Source organism: Mus pahari, chromosome 2, assembly GCF_900095145.1.
Source record: "Mus pahari chromosome 2, PAHARI_EIJ_v1.1, whole genome shotgun sequence".
NCBI classification, from domain to species: domain Eukaryota; kingdom Metazoa; phylum Chordata; class Mammalia; order Rodentia; family Muridae; genus Mus; species Mus pahari.
The window spans coordinates 106607748-106629046 of NC_034591.1; positions in this window are offsets into that span (position 1 = coordinate 106607748).

Here is a 21299-nt window from a genome sequence, read left to right on the forward strand (position 1 = left end):
ATGCTTCCCACCATGATGATAATGGACTGAACCTCTGAAACTGTAAACGAGCCCCAATTAAATGTTTGCCTTTATACCTTGGTCATGATGTCTCTTCACAGCAATGAAACCCAAACTAAGACAGGAACTATGTAGAGCATTTTCTTAAATTAATGATTGAAGTGGAAGAGCCTAGCCTACTGTGGGTGGTACCACCCCTGGGAAGGTGGCCCTGGATCATATAAGAAAGGAGACTAAGCAAGCCAGTAAGCAGCATTCCTCCACAATCTCTGCTTCAGTTCTTGGCTTGGCTTCCCCTGATAATGGATTACAAGCTGTAAGCCAAATAAACCCTTCCCTCCCATTATTTATCTGATCAAGAAAAATCCTAATGAAGATACATAGTATAATGCTGGCTAGACTCCAGTAGAAAGGCTGGTATACTGCTGGCTAGACTCCAGTTCTCCAGACGGAACCATAATGGTAAAATGGCTTCTTTTAGTTCATCATCCAGTAAACCGACTACCCTTGCATTCTGAGGCCTTTGTTACACTGAGCAATATAGGCTGATAGTCTGAAAACTTTATCTGGAGACTCCCCACCCATGACTTTAAGAAGATTGTATTTGTAGAGTAGTTTTAGATTTGCGGCAAAATTGAAAGATAAGATATGTGAAATGTTCAATCTACTGGCTCCCCCCCACACACACACACACCTTGCTACCAACATAGTCCCCATCACTGACATAGGTGAGTTTGATGCAACTGAAGAACTCATACTGGACACATTGCTGTCATCCAAAGTCCACAGTAAGTGAGGTTACTTAGGGTGGTGAGCATTCTATAGCTTTGGACAAGTGTATAATGATATGTAAATCATTACAGTATCACAGAATGATGTCACCGTCCAAAGACTTCTCTGTGTGTTACCTGTTCAACTCTCCCTTCTAGAAGCCCTGGACAGAACAGGTCCTTATACTGTTTCACACATTTTCTCTTTCACAGTATGTCACACAGTCAGAATCATCTTGTAAGCAACCTTTTAAAGTTGGCTTCTTTCATAAACTCATGCATTTAAGATTCTTCCATGTCTTTTCATTGGTTTGTAGCTCATTTGTTTTTGGAGCTGTAAAGATATTCCATTGTTTGTATGTGTCACAGTCTTTTAACCATTTCCTTACTGGAGGTCTTCTTGGTTGCCTCCTGTCTTGGCACTTATGAGGTATCTGTGAGCATTTGTGTGTACATTTTTAAATGTAGATTCAAGTTCTCATCTCATCTTGGTAAAAGCAATGAATTCATCGTTAGATCATAAATGGCAACTGTGTGCTTAGTCTTGAAACAGGCTACCAGCCTGTCTTCCTGTTTCACCTTCCCACTGAGTGACACTTTCTGTCACTCCATATCCTCACCAGCGCCTGGGGTTGTCATGGTCTAGATTCCAACCATTTCACTAAGTGTGTTGTTTGAAGCTTTTCAGAAAATATGAAAGTATATATATATATATATATATATATATATGAATATTTTCTAAGATATTTTTATACTCCAAAGAAATTATGTAGTTCTTCTTGGACTCTAGTAAAAGAACGATTTAAGTTGGTAGATTTTTCTAAAATTTAGCACACACTTGCATTTCTAAAATGTCTTTCAGTATGCTGCAGAACTAAGTTTGCCAATTCTTAAAAAATAAACCAATCAAAACTTACCTTAAAAGACAATACTGTAAAATGATCTGTTTGACAAGTTAAAATTAAGACCAAGAAGTGCATTCAATTAAAGACATTTAAAATTTGTGTTGTTTTATTTTTTCCCTTAGTTGGAAAAAAAGAAAAAAAAAAAGGCAAGAAAACACAAAAAGGAGAGCACTCGTTTTCATAGAAATCTCTTGGCACAAAGAAGGTAACAAATATGTAAACCTAAAGAAAAAGACAGAAAGCCCCCCCCCACTTAGGTGAACATAGGAAGAAGAGGCAATTCCACTAAAGATGACCAAGCCAGAAGAAGCTCACATAGAATCGAAGCACTCAGGAGGCAGAGGGCAGAGGCTAGAGGATTGGGATTCAAGGCCAACCTGGACTACATGAGACCTTGTTGCAAACCCTCATGTTCTAGTTTTATTTCTATTGTTTTGATAAGTACTTCAGCAGAAAGCAACATGGAGAGGAAAGATTTTATTTGGTTTACAGTTCCAAGTTGCAGTTCATTTTTTTTTGGGGGGGAGGGTAGATGTCAAAGCAGAAACTCAATCAGCTTGAGGCATCACATCCATAGTCAGGAGCAAAGAGAATGAACACATATAATCATGCTTGCTTTCAGCTACCTCTTCCCTCTCTTATTATACTGTTCAGGAGCCCTTGCCTGGGGAATGATACCACCTATAGTGAGCTGGGTCTTACTACATTAATTACCAATTAAGACAGTCTCTGAGTAGCATGCTTGCAGACCAATCTGACCTAGATTAATTCCTCATTTAAGACTTTTTCCAGGTGATCCTAGATTATATTAAGTTCACAGTTAAAACTAATCAGCACACCTATCCCCAAAATAAAAATAAAAAAAAAGATAAAAATGAAATGTAGGTCTCTGTGTACACAGAGCATGCAGGAGGAAGGGAAATAAGTCCAGACTGAAGAAATATAGATCCTTAAGCAATGTTTCAGATAAACAACCTTGTCTCCTGGATAACTGTTGGTACTTTCCTCTATTTTATATTCTATTTACCCCTGCTCTTTGTTTTTATTATAATCTCCATCACTTTCATGTCATTTTTCTCCTCAGCTTTGGTAGATGTGCCAAAGTTTATAACATACATGTAACGAGATGTGTTTTTATTCAAACAACATCTTTTTCTTTTAATGAACAAATGTAGTCCATTCATATATATTGTAATGGCTGATAATGAGACTTCCATTTTCTATTTACTGTGCTTTTAATTTATTTAATGTATTTGTTTTGTGTGATGCTGGGGATCCACCTAACAATCTGTGCATCCCAGGCAAGTGCTCTACCACTCCTAAGCTGCATCTCCATCCAGCACTACACTTCTTAGTTATCTCTTGCTCCCTTTTATTACAGTTTAATATATCACATTTTCGGGGGGGTGCCTTTTTTAAAAAAATCGATAAGCTTATTTACAGTTTAAGCAATTCTGTGGCTGTGTTGGCCCAAGAGTCAGAGAGCACACTCTCACTTCCTCACAGATGTGAGGCAGCTCTACTTGGCCTACTGTGGGAGGTGGTCTCTGCTCCGACTGTTTGATGGGTTTTCTGCTGTACTGTTGATGAACACGTGCGGGTGCCTCACTGCGGGTATTGTAAATGATATTTTAGACTCTACCCTTTGGGTGCTGGCACCTGTGCATTCTTTTTGGAGCCACACCCAGGAGACTTGCTCGGTGGAGGAATGCACACACAGCTAGTATTAGTGGCACTGTTTGTTAGCTTTCCTAGGCAGTGCCTACACTGTTGCTTAAAACTTCATACTTTTAGGTAGTTAACACGTGGGGTGGAGAGATGGTCCAGCATTTCAGAATACTAGCTGTGTTCCAGAGGAATGGGTTCACCTCCCAGCAACTACATCTGGTACCTCCAGCTCCAGAGAATCTCATGCCCTCCCCTGGCCTCCTAGGCCACTCCACGTATACACACACAATTGTCCACATAATTAAAAATAAATCTTAAAATATTAACACTCAAGTTTTTTTCCTCACTACTGGGGTTTGAGCCCAGGGCTTCCTACATGCTGAGTGCTCTACTACTGAACTATCCCCCCCCACTCCAGCCCCGCCACACTTATTCTGACAACTTTTGCTGTTGCATCTGGTCACCAGTGTTTCTTGCATCCCCTTCTGTGCATCTTCACAATTCTTCTTGATTCAGAAGCCTTCTATTATCTATTTTTGGGAAGTATGTGTGACTACAAAAATGTTAGGCTCCTTTCATGCCTGAAAGGTCTTTATCCTGAGTGATAATGGGCTTTATAATGGGCTGAGTCTGTAATTACAAGCGATTTTCACTCTGAACTCTGAGGATACTGCCCCGAGGATCCTGTCGGTCCCAGAACTCACACCTTCTTGTGTTGGGGAGAATTGCTTTTATGATTTCTTGGGCAATAATTTTTTTCCTTCTGTCTGCTCTCTCTTTCTAGAACTCAGTGTCCTGATATTTTCCTTTTTTTTCTTCCCCTCCCTTTTAGACATGGGACCTCAATATGTTACCCAGGTTGGCATCAAACGCCTGAGCTCATGTGATCATCCTTATTCAGCCCCCTGAGCCCTGGGATAACAGGTGTGTGCCAGCCCTTTTCTTATTACTAGGTTGTTTGCTGTAGCCCTGGGATAGAGCCTGTAGCTTCACACATGCTGGGTAAGCACTCTGCCATTGACTCACCCCTGCCCCTTGTTTTTATTTCTTCATATGTTTTTTAAAACAAAGATTTTTGTGTATGAGTGTTTTGCCTGCATATATGTATGTGTGTATGCACCTAGCCTGGTACCTGCAAGACCAGAAGAGGACATAAGATTCCCTAGAACTGGAATTACAGATAGTTGTGAGCCACCATGTGGATGCCAGGAAACAAGAGCAGCCAGTGCTGGTAACCACTAAGCCATCTCTCCAGTGCCTCCATTTTTTTATGTTCTGTTCTGGCATAATTCCTCAGCAAATTGTCAAGTCACCATCTTGATCCCTGGCTGTATTCGTTCCACTTCTCCGTCTGCCTGCTAAGCCATTTTCCTAGTTAAGGAATCGAGATTTTTCTATTTGTATTTTTATGAAGTCAGTATCCTTGGGCAGCGTTCTGCAGACATTCGTTATTTGAATTCAAGATTCCTGTTCTTTATATTAGGTCTGATTCCTGAGCGACATGTCCCTGTCGACTGACTCTGGCGGCTGTTCCACAGTGGCACTAGAAAGACTAATGCTCAGATTCTTAAACCAGCTCGTAGATTTGCAAACAGATCTGAGCAGCTAGCAGCACCTATAGCTATGCACGCTGAGCAGAGGTTCCTGCAGGACTGTGTCTAAGGGCTGTAACCCTACCACACTTCTTCCAACCCTCCTCTACTTCCCTGTTCCAGCACTTCTGGACCGGTTGGCTTGGTGAGACTTGGAGGGTGAGTAGGTAGCGAGTCCTTAGCAAGGTGGAGGTATCCTTTCTGGTGGAAGGCAGAGGAGGAGGAGAAAGTCAAGATGTGTCAGAGTTTCTAGGATGTGAGACTCAGAGTCTCTAGGGTAAGTCAGGAAATCAGATCAGTTGCCCAGTGCAGAAGTGGTTGAAAGGGAAAGCAAGGCTGGTAAAGAACTGATAGGGACCGTGGTGAGCGTGGTGAGCGTGGTGGCTGGCAGAGAGGCAACCCTGGACAGTGTTCCGTGCTAACCTTGCTGAACCGTGGGGGTCTGGGTGTCAGCACGTGGGGCTGGACCAGACACAGAAGCCCACTTTTCAGACTTCGCAGTCTTCTTCATTTTGCTTTTGGCAGGAAAAGCCCTGATCGTCCGGCTGTCAGAAGGAAAGGAGGGAGGGGGAAGAAAAAGAAGAAAGCCTTAAGTCACCTGTGATCCAGTGACCCGGCGAGTGCAGGGCTATCAAAACCCCACGGACCTCCAGCTCTTCCTCTGCGCTCAGCCTCCACCACATCTCTGGAACTCAGAATGTCAGTCTTGCAGGCTATAAACATCTTGCTCACAAGACCCGAGGAACTCTACCTCGCTCCTGGCTGCTAAGTTCCCCCCGGAGCTCAGAACATCCTTCATTCTAACTTGACAAAAGCGCTGTGCTTTGAGGCCTGTTTTATAGGTTTTCTGTGCTACAGGTTTGCGGTCCGTTACCGTCATCTGTCAGAGTTATAAAGCAGCTCTGTGCTCACTTTCCTGTTGGTTGATTTTATTTAGACACTAATTCCTATAGCTGTTTAAAAAGAAGAAAAAGGACGAGGGCAGGCAGGAACACATTCCAGTCTCTCAGCAAATTCTCCTCACCTGCTCCATACATCATGTCCCAGGACAAGAAGCACAAATAACTCAAGAAATACGCATAAACAATGCCACCCGGTCTTTAATAACAGACAATTAGTGGTCTCCTAAGTTGCTCTCAATTTCTGGCTGTCTCTAGATACTGGCTCCTGAGGAAGGCAGTTTCAGGGCCAGTAACTATCACTCTATGTCTTTAGCAATAGACAGGACTTTGGCCATGGAGGCACTGAATAAATTCTTGTGGGCAGAATGATTCCTGCAAGTAAGAACCAGACCTGAGAGGCCAACATGCTGAGCCAGGTTGATGGAGCCATTTTTCAGGGGATGGGAGGAGAAGGGAAGGAGGAGGCAGGCTGTGAAGGAACCATGAGTAATCTTGCTTAGGTCTGCAGCCAGCTCTGTCCCTTCGAGGCTGTGTCCCTGAGACAGTCATCTCCATAAAATGAGACAGGTATGCTTCACTCTGTCACAGCCTGAAAGCTGCTTGGGCAGAAACAAGAGGGACATAGCCTCAAAGACACTGTTAGTCTCTCGGTGTCTTTTATTCACTGTGTGAAGTCGGTACATCTGTGTAGCCATTTGCACAAGTCTGTTCACTGGATATGTAATCATTTACATATAATCTCCCAGTCTCAGCTTTAGCCTCTACTACATACTAGAATCTACTTCAGACCCCAAGCTTGAAGCATTTACTCCTTGAAGCAAAAGCCCTTGTCTTTTCTGCTATTCAGACTCAGTGAAGGGTATTGGTTTTAAAATAAATCTGTTGCTTTTTAAGATATATTTATTTTACACACAATGGGTGTTTTTGCCTGTGTACCACATGTGTGCAGTGCCAACAGAGGTCTGAAGAAAATATTGGATCCCTTGGAACTGGAGTTACAGGAAGGGATGAACTACCTAATGTAGGTGCTGGGAACTGAACCCACGTCCTCTGTAAGAACCATAAGCACCCTTAACCTCTGAGTCATCTCTCTAGCCCCTATTTAAAATTTTATTATCTATTTATTATTTTATTCAGTGTTACATGAAACCATCTTCTCACAAGTACATATGCACTTTGAACATACTCCCACCCCATGACTCTCCCCTTCCGTCCTCTCCCATCAGCCCCCTTTATTCACGTAGACAGTTTCAAGTCTATTCTCACATGTGATTTTATGTGTCTGTATATTTTATGTGTGGAACTCACCGGTGTAGGGAAAACTTGATGTTTGTCTTTTTGAGACTGAGTTAATCTGCTTTAAATGATGGTGTCCAGTTGCATCCACTTTCCTACAAACACTCTGTTTGGCTGAGGAAAACTCCACTGTGTGTTTACGCCACATTTTCTGTGTCCACTCCTTTGTTGATGGAGCCTGAGGTCCCTTCCATAGCTCGGCTGTGTGTCATCTGCTCTTTTCCTGTGGACTCTCTCTGTAGGTCTTCTGTGCAGCTTGGATGGACACACCCACCAATAGCGGCAGCATACAGTCAGAAGAGGAAGCTGAGGCAGAAGCCATACAAACAGCATCCCTCGGGTTGCTAGGGCCAGTCTCTCCACTATTGTATTTCATCTGAACTAGAGCAGGGACTGTGGGCTGGAAAGGGTCCCATATTGTCCCCCAACTCCCTGCAGGTGAAACACATGTAAAGCAATCCTACTCTGCCATGAGCATTTGGCTAGAGCAACACTGTGAGTACCGGTAAAGTGCTGTTAATATCAGCGGTAGGACTTTAGTCTAAGTACCACTTTTAATGTTTATTTTTAACGTAAGTGAGCTAAGATGTCAGGGGCGGGGAGGGGGGCGGGCAGCTGTTAGACCTTTTCCATGTTCTTGGCTTCCTGTAGTGGAGAGCTCTGGGCCTGCAGACCCTCCAAACTGCCTCCAAGACAGTCCCATTGCTTTGAAGTCTCCACAGCTACTGGCTGCAGGGGAGCTCGGCTCAGAAGGCACTGGCCCCAGCCGCCACTGCTTCCACAGTTCCAGGAGACCTTTCTGCCATCCCAAGCCCTGGTGAGCTCTAACAGGCTGATGATGGGGAGCACTCCCTAGCAGCTCAGCGGAAGGCGTGTGTGTGTGTGTGTGTGTGTGTGTGTGTGTGTGTGTGTGTGTGTGATGGCTGTGCAGTGGTCCCCTGCTACTCCCTCTCTGGGCAGTATGAGCAGGTGGTTGAGCTCGCTTTTGGAGTTAGCTTGGAGACAGTTTCCTGTGCTGGAGTCTGGGATTGAGACCCCCTAAAGGTCTTTTCTTCCTTACTTATGATGTTTATCATTAGCACACCTGGTTAGGGAGAGCCTACAGAATGGGGTGAGTGACCCAAGAGACTTGGGAGCCAGAAGGCCGGGGAGGGAAGGCCAAGAAAAGCCGAAGGCAAGAAATCTCAGGCCCTGTTCATTGGAAGATCTAAGGGAGCCACCAAGTCCTAAGGGTGGAAGGTCCTGGCATCTCGGTCCAGGAAGTGCGGGGCAGAGGGTTTCACCTCTCAAGGCCCCTAGCAGCTGCTGCTTGCTGTTGCCAATCATCAGTGTTGGAAGCTAAGTGTCAAGAACCGCTGACCAGTGCTGGGGATTAAGGCCCAAGGCCTGTAGCCTACGCATCTGGAACCCCAAGTCTCTACCGCAGCCTGGAGCATCTGGGCCCCTGTTCTCAGGGCTTGAGTTACAGCCTCTGGCTCTGCCAACCCAGGCCCTGTGTCTCTGATGCTCAATGGGGAGGGGGGGGGAAGCACCTCACCTGCTCAGGTTCCTATCAGAGGAGAGGGACTCCACCAGCTGACCATCGGCACAGTGGTCCGTCTTCTGCCCCTTTCCTTCCTTCTCTCATGGTGTCCCTCTTTACAGTCTCTCCTCACTCCTATTTCTGCCTCCACGTTGGCCACTCAACACCAAATTCACAACTTCTTTGAGCCTCAGTTTCCTTGCCTGCTCAATAAGAGTGAGCACAGCAACTCAGTGAGAAGTAGAGTTTCAATACGTTCACGCAGGGATGACAAGTGCTGGGCGCCCTAAAGCCAAGGTGCCCACTCCAGGAATATCCTTCTAGCTGTTTACCCAGCAGCAGCATGGGTGGGTTTCAGCAGCCCAGCTTTTAAGAGCTGCCTCTTTCATTTCATACCCGTGTGGGCTCCAACCTCTGTAGTTCACAGGGCTTGCTTACCTACCCCAGTAACCCAAGTCACCCTCCCCACTGTATTCTAGAGGAAGTCAAGAGGTGGAGTCAACTGAACTGGAACACAGCTCCCCAGGGAGCTGCTCTGGCTGCCTGCACTGACCACGCCTGGGTGGTGGTTGTTACTGGACTAAAGACACGTGGCCACTTCCCTGTCGCGTGCTGAAGCCAGCAGGCAGCCAGCCTCGCAAGTATCCTTGTAACAGGGGCACCTTGCTATTTTGTCTGCGTCATAAGAAGCTTTGGCGCCACCAAGTGGTCATCTAGAGAACTGTATCTTGGTACTGCAGTGTTGAGATCAACCTAAGGGGTGGCATCTCTGTGTAGCCTACAAATACCGGTTCCCAAAGCTCACCCCTACCTGGCTGCTCACTGGAAGTGGAAATGAGCTTTCTGAGGATGCTTCACAGTGCACTGAATCCACACTATATCCCTCTGTTGGTGCCAGGCCCTGAGTCTGCAATGAGGAAGCAGAGAGAGACCATGGGGTATGGCAGAGAAGGATCTATCTGCCAGAAATGCAGAAAGTGAAGCCCTGTGGACTTCCAAGTGAGGCCAGCTGAATTGTGTAGTGACTTTTAAGTGCCAGGAGCTAATCAGAGTCCTCCATGCTGTCTCCTTGGCTCTGGTTGATACAAATCCTGAATGTCAGACTTGCATCCTTTCCTGTCTAGTGCTGTTATTATCAGCAATAATAACATTTGATGTGGCATAGGAATTGAACTCAGAGCCTTGAAGATGCTAAACAAGCAGTCTGCCACTGAGCTATACCCCAGCAACATTAAAAAGTCGCTCCCAACACCTGAGTTACCAACTTTTTCTATGAATTCTTGTCTGTATGCGTGACCCAAGCCAGGCTCAGCAGAAATACCAGGTTTTGTCATGGAACGGGCACACCACATGCCACTCAGATTCTCTGTCTGAGTCTGTCCACCCTTTCCTGTTTTAAGCCTCAGATAACCCACACAGCCCTCAGGCTTCTATGAAAAACTCAGGCTCAGAATCCAAAGCTGTTTTCTCCCCTGAAGGCTCTTGGTACTTGTACAGATTTGCCATGGCCTTCTTCCTGGCTTTGTTTGTTAAGGACACTGGATAGACAGGCATTCCCAGACCAAAGACCACAAGCTTCTCTTTGCACCCTTTTTCAAAACAGCAGGGCTGAGATGCCCTCATTTATACAACTTAAGGGGACTCCAGTGATAATAAGGCGAATCTGTTCCAAGGTGACTTAAGGTCTCCTTTCATAGACAGGGGAGCAGCTGGCATCATTCTGAGTTTCCGCTTGAGTAGGCACTTCCATTACCCTCTGCACCTCTGTGGTTTCTGGAAGGATCGACTTCAGCAGGAAAGGAAGGGCAGGGGCTCCTTCTCCCCTGGAGAGTCTCAGTCTGAACGCTCTGACTTCCATGTGTCACAGCCGGAGGGCATCTTCTCAGACAGTGCTCTGCTCCAGTGGGTGATGAACTGGATTTACTCTGGAGGCATCAGTTAGCTCAGGGGAGCCTTGCTGGAACCACCCAAAGGCCTCTCTGCGCAAACAGCGTAAAATGGTCCGTGTACACCTAAGTCCTGCGGGGATAGGAGAGCAGAGCTCTCGTGGAGGACGAGGGAGGGAGACTTTGTGCTACCTTACAAAGAAGAAAAAGAAAAAAAAAGAAATGTCTTTGTTCATAGCAGAATGAATGCAAAAGTAGTCCTAATTTTGCTGCCCTCCCTATACCTATGTCCCTTAGCACTGTAACCATGTAGCAACTCCCAGGACACTCCTTGGGATGTCTCCCACCCCTTGGAAAGACCTGAGTTGGCCTAGGGACATAGCGTGGGGAACAGAATGTGGCAGAAGTAATAAAGTCGAATTTTAAGTGGAGGCCTCAAAAGACTCTGCATGCTTTCCTTCTCTTGGGTCTTTGGACTGGACTGGTCAGGCAAGAGGACACCTGGATCCAAGAGAGTCATTCCAGATGTCCTGGCTGAGTCTCCAGACATGGTAGAGCCCATCTGAGGGCAGCCACCCGACATGGCTGCTCAACACTGCATGCCGTTGATACATGAGACCCCCGCAGGGTCTGGCTAAGCAGAAGCACCGGGAACTCAGAAGTGATGCTGCATGGTGGATACCCAATCTCAGCAGTGCTTGGTGATGGCTAACCAGCATACCTGCTGTATCCTTCCACTTCCAGTTGCCAAGCTGGCTCTCTGGTTGCTCCCCTGTCTTCTGGAGCCATCTGCTACTCGGAGTCTCTGTGGACCTGGAGAGTCAGCAGAAGGTGCCCTCACCTTGGGAGACCCACTAAATCAAGAAGAGGCAGCTGTGAAAATGGGCAGAGGCTGCGATTCAGCCCCTGTGACTTCTTCTTGACTGTCATCTAAGGGCCTCCATTCATATTTCCCCAGGGGTGGCCTGCAGCGTCTCCCTAGAGGCCATCCTCCAAGAACAGCTCGCTACTGTGCTGATAAACAGCCTCACCAGACTTCCTGGGAAATGTATGCATGGTCACACTGAGTCCTGTTTCTGAGAACGTCTCTGTTTTGCTCTCAACATTGGCTTGCTCCAGGTGTCTATGTTTAGATCTACTGCTGCTCAGGGGTTTGGGGGCAGTGCTCTGATGTCTTCTGGCTCGAAGTTAGGGAGTGTGTGCTGTGGAGGGCGTGGCTCTGCCTCTCACAGGCTTTAGAAGGTGGTAGTAGGGTTCTGCTCTCCCCATAGGCTGATATTTTGTGCTGAAATGACTTGAGTCATCTTTGCCCCTTGTCGTAGGGCCCCATTTAAGCTGAAGGCCTAGAAATTGGGGTGTAGCTCAGTGGTAGGGAATTTATTTTACATGCACAAAATGATGCATGCCTTTGATTCCAGAACCATGAGGCTAAAGCAGGAAAACCTGAACCCCATAGCAAGCTCTAGACCAAGCTGAACTATATTTAAAAAAAAAAAACAAAAACAAACAAAAAACTGAGGGGCTGGAGAGAGGAGAGATGGCTCATCCATTGAGAGTACCTGTTCTTGCAGAGGACCCAGGTTCATAACCATCTTTAACTCTGGTTCCAGGGGATCTGGATTCTGTTTGTACCAGAAATGCAAGTAGTACTCAGACATACATTCAAGCAAAACACTCATACATATGAAGTTTTTAAAAACTGGCTTGTTAAAAAAGAAGGCCTCTGTGTGTGTGTGTGTGTGTGTGTGTGTGTGTGTTTTGAGACAGGGTTTCTCTGTGTATCCTTGGCTGTTCTGGAACTCACTCTGTAGACCAGGCTGTCCTGGAATTCAGAAATCCACTTGCCTCTGCCTCCCAAGTGCTGGGATTATGGGATTAAAGGCGTGCACCACCACTACCCCTCTGGCCTGTGTGTTTTTAATCTCTGCAAACTGTTCTGATTCTGGGGCTGCCTTAGATAACTTGGCCTCTGGACTGATTTTTCTTCCTTTATTTACTTTCCTGTTTTCTTTGTGTGTGTTTTTTTTAACCTTATTGTTTCATATTAAGGTACATTCCCTGTTTAAATTTTTTATTTTATGTATATGAGTGTTTTGCCTACATACATGTATGCTTACCATGTGTGTGCCTGGTGCTATCAGAGGCCAGAAGAAAGCATGGGATCCCCTGGGACGTGGACAAGATTGTGAGCCATTATGTGAGTGCTGGAACCAAACCTGGACCTCTGTAGGAAACGTACACTACCCACTGAGCTATCTCCACAGCTCCGAGAAATTTTCTTAGACAAAGACATATGCATATATATATATATATATATGTGTGTGTGTGTGTGTGTGTATACATACATATATGCATATATATGTATATACACACATATACACACATACACAATAGAAGCATACATTTATTGCTTTCCCAAATATTACAGTATTTACTAAAACATAAAAATGTGCTGAAATGACTTGAGACATCTTTGCCCCTTGTGGTAGGGCCTCATTTAAGCTGAAGGCCTGGGTCTTGGGGTGTAGTTCAGTGGTAGGGAATTTGTTTTACAAATTTGACAGTAGTACTTCAAACTGTCTGAGTCTTTTTGGGTTTTATCAATCACTTATTTTTCATACCCTATTCTTGTTTCCTTACTGTTTTCTAAAGATTGAAGATAAAATTCTCATATCTCACGGCTCATAGCTTACAATGTGCAATTAAATAGACTTCCTTATATTCAATGAGTTTTGTACCAATCAAGAAAATCAACTCTTAAGTACCTTTATTATGCATTAAAAATCCCTTGTAACCCATTGCTCAAATCCCCAACACCCCCACATCACGTGACTCCTCCTCTTGCTGGCCTCCAGCAACCCCCCATCTGCATGTGCACAGAGTATTCTTGGCTCTATAGTCTGATTTTAATATATTTCTTTTCAACTAATTAAGAATTACCAGGGATAAGAGGGGATTAATTAGGCCATATCCATCCTAAGAGGCATATACAGAAGAGAAGGACAGTAACTAGGAAGGAAGGGAAAGGACCATGGTTACAGTTTACAGCTTCAGTGTGCCTCAAAGGCCAGGTCCTGAAGGCTCGTTCCTCAGCCTATAGTGTTAACGAGGGATGGCCAAACCTTTAGGAGGTGGGACCTGGTGGGAAGGAGTGAAGTCATTGGAGAGATACCCATGGAGGGGATTTTTAGGACCCTTAACCCTTTCCCTTGTCTGTTGGCTTCATTTCATCTTAGATTTTTAAAATTCAAATTCTATTTATACTTTTAAAAATCAGTGTGACCACATTTGGGATAAAAAGTATTTACTTTTATCATAGTTGTGATCAAATATCCAGCAAAAGCAACTTTTGGAAGGAAGGAAGGAAGGGTGGGTTCCTCTTGGCTCACAGTTGAGGGTGTAACCCATCATGGCTGGAAGTTATCACAGCAGGAGTGTGAGGCAGCTGCTCACATCGTGTCCACAGTCAGGAAAGCAGAAGGCATGCAGACTGGCACTCAGCTCACTGTCTCTGTTTTGTTCAATCCGGGACCCCACACCACGAAAGAGCAATTCCCACAGTGGAGGTGGGTCTTCCCACCTGGTTAACCTGGCCTAGAGGCTTCCTTGTAGATATGCTCGGAGGATTGTTTTCCACTCAACTTTAGGTCTCGTGAGGCTGACAACACTCACCATCAAGGTTATATAGTCCTTTGCTTCCTTCTGGCATTTAAAGGCTCGTACAGACAGCTGGAACAATGCTGTCACCACACACAGGTGGTGGTTTGCATTTTTCCGGAGTTGGGATGACCCTTGACTTACAGTTGTGCTTGTCCTTGACACTTGCATGCACTGAGCAAGTCTGAATGAGAGACACTAGTGAACACGTGCTGTTGCCAGTGGGTGTTCATGTTATCAAAGAAAACAAGCTATCAATGCAACAGGAGAAATGGGTGTGTGTGTGCACACAAAATGATTGTGAGGAACAAATAAACAGCTATGTAGATTCTGTCAGTAATGTGGAAACCGTGACAAGCAGACAGCTCTGGTAGAAACGGTTCAACAGATGGTGTTGGCTTTTTGTGTCTAGAGTGAAACAGAACACCTGAAACAATCGGCTTCACAGTGGAGATGTTTATTTTGGCTCATGGTGCCTGAGGTGCTCGGTCCTCATGCTGTGAGACTCGTGGTGAGGTCTCACTGAAGCTGCCTTCTTGTTCTCCCCAAGCTCACCACTGGGGGCACTCGCAGGCCAATGAAGCCTGGGCAGGCAGAGAGGGGGAGCACAAGTCTTTGGGCGGGGGAACACAGTATATACAAACCACAGCAGAGACTAGAGACGAGACAGAACAAGAAGAATGGGGACATCCCTCTCAATCTGTCACCTTCTGTCCTTACTTTCCCCAACCCTGACTGACCCTGTTCAGCCCACAGGACCACTGTCCTTATACTTTATGTCATCGTGTTAGGTTCCCATTTGTTTCCTGGAGACCGCACAGCAGTCCCAGGCCTTGGCTGTCTGTCGGGCCCTGCTTACTCTGTAGGCATTAAGTCCTCCCTCGCCAACATCCATATTTGCACTCCTCAATGTGCCCGGCCATTCTGTCTCTGCTTGGCTTGGGATGGCCTCTTGGGACTCCGGGGCCAGCCTTCAGGGTGTCAGCACCAGCTCCCATGTATCCTTCTCTGTGAAGCTGCCTCTCCAGCCATGCCTCTCAGTCTGGGCTTCTCTCTTAAGGGCTCTGGTTCCTGAACAGAGGCTCTGTCAGTAAGCCTGTGTCATACCACAACTCTGGCTAGGCCCCAGAGGAGTAAAAGCATTACATGGGTCACACAGGTCCAGGACAGGGGTCAGGGTGTGAGGCAGCTTCTAAACATATGTCTGTGTGCCACCTGCCCGCTTTATTCTACATAAACAAGATAAGAAGGGGAAGTGAAGTCACCTGACGTCACTACTGGACACACTGCAGATTTGTGATCCTGGTAAATCACTCAGTAAACGTCACAGCTGCCCTGCTATAAGCCAGGCACTGTGCTAGACTCTGTGGCTAGAGCTGTGGGCCTAATGATGGTCTTGTCCCTCCCTCTCAGAGCTCACATGGTAAACGGGCTGGGGCAGATAGTAAAGAGTAAACCATGAGTTAAGTCAACATGGTGGGATGGTGGGACACTGTAGTCCAGCATTGGGAGGTGGACGCAGGAAGACCTGGAAGTCAAGCTCATTTTTTTTTGGTTTTTCGAGACAGGGTTTCTCTGTATAGTCCTGGCTGTCTTGGAACTCACTTTGTAGACCAGGCTGGCCTCGAACTCAGAAATCCTCTGCCTCCCGAGTGCTGGGATTAAAGGCCTGCACCACCACGCCCCACTGGTACCCAGCAATTTTAAGTCCAGCTTTGGCTGCTGTATAAGTCATGGTTCTCTGAAGGAACAGAACTGATGAAATGAAGAAAGGTGATAGGTAGACAGACAGACAGACCGACAGACAGGTTAGAGATATGTCAGGTGGGGATGTATTAGAGTAGCCTACTGACTGTGGTCTGAGTAGTCTAACAGTGGCTGTCTCTGGACACAAAGGCCAATCGTCCAGTAGTTGTTCAGCCACGACGCTGGATGTCTCGGCAGTCTAAATCTGGTGCTGGAACCCTAGAAAGTTGGTTATCTTCAGTTCACCTATGAGTTCTAAAACCAGAAAACAGCAGGACAGATGGACTTGCCAGAGAGAGCTGGGGTAAGCAGGTGAAATGCAAACTTTTCTTCCTCTGTGTCCTTTTATCTGGTTGCCACCAGGCGGGTCGGGCCAGATTAGGGTGGATCTTCCTGCTTCACATATTATGATCATGAAACTCTGTCACTGGAGCACTCAGCAGTTTGGGTGTTTATTGATCTCAGATGTAGCCAGGCTGACAGTGATATCAGTCACCACTGCCACGTAAGAGCTTCCCTCAAATCCAACAGCAATCAGAGCATCTCCATCAACTGCCTGGGTCCTTTATGCTCGGCTCAGACAGACCTCACAAATAGGCAAACAGCGTGCTCTCTCTCTCCCCATGCCCTGTAGCAGAAGGTGGTGGCAGTCAGGCAGATGAAAGCATCAGCAGGTGGCGCCCCCTAGTGTTACATTTCTCCTGAGGGCATCAGTACCGGAACCCTTAACCTCACAAGCATCCCAGAGGTTGTGTGGCCTTGGGTGGTGGTGGTGTTAGGACTCCTCAGCCTTTGGCAGGACCCCTTTTACGGCTCTATATAGGTCTGGAAGTCAGTTGAGGTTTTCTGGTCCTTACTACTGGGCACTGTGATAGCTCAGGTGGAGCCTGAGGCCCTTGGCCCTATAGGTCTCTGGAGCTCCTCTGGTGACTAGGGCAGTTTATGTTTCTGGCTCCATACTGCCTTCTATCCTTCGGTCTCAGCTCTCGGCCTTCTCTTGCTACCTCTCTACTTTCTACTGAATGTGAAATGTCCCCACAGGCTTGCGTATGTGAGCATCTGGTCCCCAGCTCCCGGCACAGGCTAGGGATGTGTTGCTGGATGACACAGGGCTGTGAGGATAGGGCTTATGGTTATAGGCTGAGTTCCAGCCAGAGTCTCACTGTGCCCTGACTGGCTGAGATGGGAGCAAGACGCCTGTTGCCCCAGTCGCCTGAAAGCCACACACCCTTCCTGCCACTAGTCCGTGGGCAGGAAATAAAGTCTTCCCCACTAACTTGCTTCTGTTAGGCATGTCCCACTGACAAGGAAAGAAGTGAATACAGCTGCCCTTCTTCCTTTCCCAGGCCCCTCCCAGCTCAGCCTGCTCAGCTTTTGAGGCCTCAGCCCTTGCTGCCATGCCTCCTGCTGCTTCATTCTCCATGTAACCCCTCAGTCCACACTACCAAGGAAAGAACACTCTGGGGGAGCCTAATGCTGCAACACCAGGGGAGGCCGCCCAGGAGGGGCTCCGCCAGGCAGCTCACCAAACAAGCATGAACAGCCTGCTTCTGTCATCCAAGAAGGGGTGTCTGGATCAATCACAGCCATTGGCTTGCATGTGTACCAACCACAGCCTTGGCACTGGACATCAGTCCCTTGGCCTACTCAATAAGATGACACCCATGTCAGACACTGCCAAAGTGTCTAAGAACCTGAGATGAACCTGAGACAAGTTAGATCATGGACTCTTGGGGAAACCCTACCACTATTCTAGAACAGTATACTGGAATATAGCAATAAAATGACTCCTAATGGCATTGCTGTACACATAGAACAGTGACCACTGAATCCTCATCAGAGAATGTTGGTCAGTGGGTGCCGGGGAATAAAGGGAGTGGGAGAAAACCCGTGTGCCCCAAGAGTTCCAGCGCTCTAGGTGGGCGGAAGCGGAAGGAATGCCACATGCTTTTCACATGGCCCTGGGTGGGTGTCTGGCTGTGGGAAGCCACGGACCCCAGCTCAGCAGGTGGTGGACAAGGGGCAGTCCTAGGTACCAGGTTCTCAGTCTCCGGCATCTCACGCTGGATACCTTGTAAGAGCAGAACAAATGGGGGCCCCGGGGGCGGCTCATTCAGCCCTGGGACCAAAGGGAGGAGAGGATGGGGTGAGGGCTGGGTGATTCCCATGCAGACGAGAGTCTTTGTAGCTGGAGTGCAGGAAGGCCTTCTGGTGGGGGGTTAGACACGGCTCTTTAGGGGAAAGCCTATCCCATCGTTCAAGAATGGTGGGCCTTGATGAGTAGAGACAGTCTATGGTTTTAGAGCTTTATTGTAGAAAGACAGGAGGGAAGGGAGAAGGTAGAAAAAGGGAGAGAGGCTGGCCATGGCCATGTGGAGAGAAGGGGGAATGGAGAGAGAGAAGGAGGGCTAGAGAGTAAGAAAGGTGAGAGCTTAAAGAGAGTGAGGAGGGGCCAAGCAGCTCCTTTTATAGTGGGCTGGGCTATTTTGTTGTTACCAGTTAACTGTGGGGGTGGAGTCTAGCCAGAATGCCAGGAGCTTGGGACATTGTCTGTGTGACTGATAGTCACACACCTCTCCTGTGAGGGCTGTGGGGGCGGTAACTTTGACAGGAGCCAGGGGTCCAGGAGACATGGTCGAACACCTTCTGTCCCATGTAGGTGGAGATCACCACCCATTGGGTTCCCTGGGGTTCTAGATCTCTGCTCGACTAGAGACCAGGCTGTCTGTGCGCAGCCCACTGCCCCACAAGATAAGCTTTTTCTTGTAGTGAATGGTAATTAACACAGCGACCCACACAACAGGACAATGTGCAGAGAGGGAGAGACATTGGAGCACTCAGTTCTAAATGGGATGGCTTCAGTAAACCCCTCCCTATGGGGTTCTATGCAGAGGAGAAGGCAGAAGATTTTAGGAGCCAGAGGTGAAGGACAATTCCAAGGAAACACCGTCTTTGAGGCACAAGACTGATGAACATATGAGCTTGGAGACTATGACACCATGCACAAGGCCTGCAACAGGTTCCAACCAAACAGATCCCAGGGTCTTAAGCTGTGGGTCATGACCCCAAGTGACATGACGCAAAATGTGGGGGTTGTGAAAATTTTGACAGCAGTAAAAGGTTTCTGAAGGGGGTTGGAAAGATGCTGAGCAGTGCAGAGCGCTTACTGCTCTTATAGAGGACCTGGGTTTGGTTCACAGCAGGCACATGGTAGCTTCCAAGTATCTGCAATTCCAGTTCCAGGAGATCTGACACCACTGCTGACATCTATGGACCCTTGTATACATGTGGTGTACATGCATGTACTCCACACACTTGAGAGCTACTTCCTCCTCATTTTCTGAGGTTTTTGAAAGTCCAACAACCAATTCAAAATCAAAACATAGTGAATCAAAGGTGGTTTGGCCAGGTAGGGCGTGCCAGTGTTGTTACCTGACTTCAGTGAGACAGCCTCGGTTTCAAACCCAACGCATGTGCGACTGTTGCCCTGTGCGTGCCATCAAACCTGCACGCAGCCCGCAAAAAACTGCCCGAAACACCGTGCCTCAGAATGGAAGCCGGCAATACCGTGCACGGCAGTGTTCTTAAGTCTACAGCAGATTTTTCTGTTGTTATAGAAAACGAATGATTTAATTACAGAAAACAAAGAATTTTAATATTTTCCTCCCAGCATTCCTCAGCATGTAAGGAACAAATTAGTATATATTTAGATTTGTATTGTGGTAGAATGTTTGATTTCAAAAATTGCTATTTGAGCTGCATACTTAAGTTTCATAAAAAAAAAATTGTTAAATGAGGGTTGGCTTGGGATTAGAGCAGAACTTCCAACCATTTCTAAGATAGCTCTAAACACTCTTTGTATTTATGCAAAGCAACACTGTCTGTATTGACAATTATAAAATTAAAATATTGATCAATTATGAAAAACAGTGACAATGTTCTACCTTCTATGGTATCGAATTTTCAGCCAAGATTTGTTTTATGTAAAAACAAACAACCCCATCTATCCATCTCATTAGAATGTAAATTTGCTCTCATCTTTAATAAAGGGTGAAATTATAAAGGTACCTAAGATTTTCCTAAAAAGTAAAATTCATTACGATTTATTACCAGTAAACATTTGTGAATCTATTGAATGTACATACACCTTTGAGATCATGTGAAATTGTTCAGGTTAAAAAGGGTTGCAGGTGAAAAAGATCTGAGCTTTTGTAGGGTCTCCTAGGGTCCAAGGGCTGGTGATAACAAGTCTGGCTCAAATGTTTGAAGCAGGCCTGGTTGAGCCTGCCCTTCAGACGGGCACCAGCTACACTGGCCGTGCAGTTTTCTCAAGGCCTCTGTGGAGTGGGCGTCCCAGACCACAGGTGCTAAGGATAGTCCAGCTAACTGACTATCGGTGGCCACTAATTAAGAGTCCATGCCTTTGCTCATTTACAGGAAGCCGAACTTCAGAAGGGGTACTTGCAGCAATAACTTTAAAACGTAAACCTGGGGAGAGGGCTCAGTTGATAAAATGTTTGCATACCGTCTGTTCTTATTTGACCAAGAGCAAGAGGGTTAGCTCTCTGGCCTTCTTTCCAAATGGTTCCTGGATTAGGGATGGGTTGAGAATCCGTTGCGCCCTAGTTGCTTCCTGTTGCTGTGATAAAACACTGACCAAAAACAACTTAGGGGAAGAAAGGGCTTATTTGGGAAAAGTCCCAAGTCACACTCCATTTTCCAGTCAGAAAATTCAAGAAGGAGCAGAGGCTGACAGTGGAGGACTGCTGCTTGTGGGCTTGCTCTTGAGAGCTCAGCCAGCATGCTCTCTTACCCCCTAGGACCACCTACCCAAGGGTGGCACCCCTCCCCAGTGGGTTGGATGCCACCACATTTATCATTAATCAGAAAATATTCCACAGGCTTGCCTACAGGCCAATCTGAAGGAAGCGTTTCCTCAGTTGAGTCTCTTTCCAGATGACTCGAGTATGCTCCAAGTTGACAAAAAACTAAGCAGCACACTGTCACTGTCGCAGTGTATTGCTGTGGGCGCGTGTGGGGCGAGGGGTTGGGGAGGTAGTAACCGTAGTAACCTAGGAACATCATATTGAAACTGAATTGCAATAGTAATTTTTATTCAGTTTCAGTAGTGCAAACTAAAAAAGAATCAGTATTTCCTAGATAAGGTTTTAGTCACATTTTCTGAAATAAAGTGGAGACATCTACACTTCCTGAAAAGCACCTATTTTGAGATTGGTGGAGAATCAGGAGCGGAAGGAACCGTATAGAGGCCTCTGGGTGGCAGAAACTGTGGTAAAACGATAATGAAAACAGTAATTACAAGAATAGCAGAGCATACAAGCTCGATGTCGCACC